The 1065-nt window shown below is 47.9% G+C and overlaps 1 non-coding gene across 1 annotated transcript; it reads left to right on the forward strand.

Annotated features, from left to right (window-relative positions):
- The first annotated feature begins 255 nt into the window (after window positions 1-255).
- TRNAC-GCA lies at window positions 256-327 on the forward strand. The gene has a single exon. It is a non-coding gene; the product is annotated as a tRNA-Cys (tRNA).
- The last annotated feature ends 738 nt before the right edge of the window (window positions 328-1065 follow it).

Consider the following 1065-nt stretch of genomic DNA (forward strand, 5'->3'; position numbering starts at 1 on the left):
CAACCAGTTCTTTGAGTCCTGCCCTTCTCGGCAAGTTTGAAGGATGTCCTGGCTACAAACCTCAGTGATTTTAATGTCCCTGTCTTCAGTCAGACACTGGAGGAGGAAGGATGCTGGTTGTTAAGTAGAGCTGGCAAGCAGGTGTAGAGTAGGAAGGGGGTGTATCGTGACAAAGCAAGTACACATCTCATGACGGTGACAGTCAGGGTGTGGCCATACAGGTTTATAGCCCTTACTGGAGACAGGCAATTAAATGGGGGTATAGCTCAGCGGTAGAGCATTTGACTGCAGATCAAGAGGTCCCTGGTTCAAATCCAGGTGCCCCCTCCCTATTTTCTTTTGGGGTGATCAGACCCAATACCAGGTCATGGGGGCAACAAAGTCTGGCGGAGTCAAAGGAATGAGAAAAAGACAGTTTGAGAGAGAAAGTGGGACTAGGGGGCCATCACTAGTGTGGAGGCTGGGAAAGCCCAGAGCTCTGGGAGCCCACGCTATTTATTGGTGCTCAAACAAACAGGTGGAGAGGATGTGGGGGTTGAAAGGAAACAGTGTATCAAATGAAGAGAAACAGGATAATGGAGTGCTAGAAGCAAGGAGCCAGCAAGTCTAGCCAGACATGCAAGCCCTGCCTCAGCTTCTCTCCTAACACTCAGCTTTTCTCCCAATATCTTTTCACTCACTGATCACAATAGAATGTTCTACTCTTAGCTTTTCTTCCGCACATGGATTCATTCTACAAAGCAGGAGAGATAGGAAGCAGGTCAGGTCTTCACTAGAAAGCCTCCCCTGACACCGGAAGCTCTAGAGAAACCCAATTTCTTGAAGGCTAAGTCAGTGCCAGGTCTGGGGAGAACTCTTTTTTTCTTGCACATCCCAAGCCTCTTCATTTGGGGAATTCACAATTGTGTAAGTCTTGGTGGAAGACAGGATCCTGTCTCTGGTTAAGGAAAAAACAAGGTCAGATATGTCCTCTCCCTGAATGTTGGTGTGTAAATGAGGGTTCCTCAGAGAAAACAGAACCAATAGGGGCTGTGTGTGTGTGTGTGTGTGTGTGTGTGTGTGTGT

This window comes from Mandrillus leucophaeus, unplaced genomic scaffold (assembly GCF_000951045.1).
Source record: "Mandrillus leucophaeus isolate KB7577 unplaced genomic scaffold, Mleu.le_1.0 Scaffold767, whole genome shotgun sequence".
NCBI classification, from domain to species: Eukaryota; Metazoa; Chordata; class Mammalia; order Primates; family Cercopithecidae; genus Mandrillus; species Mandrillus leucophaeus.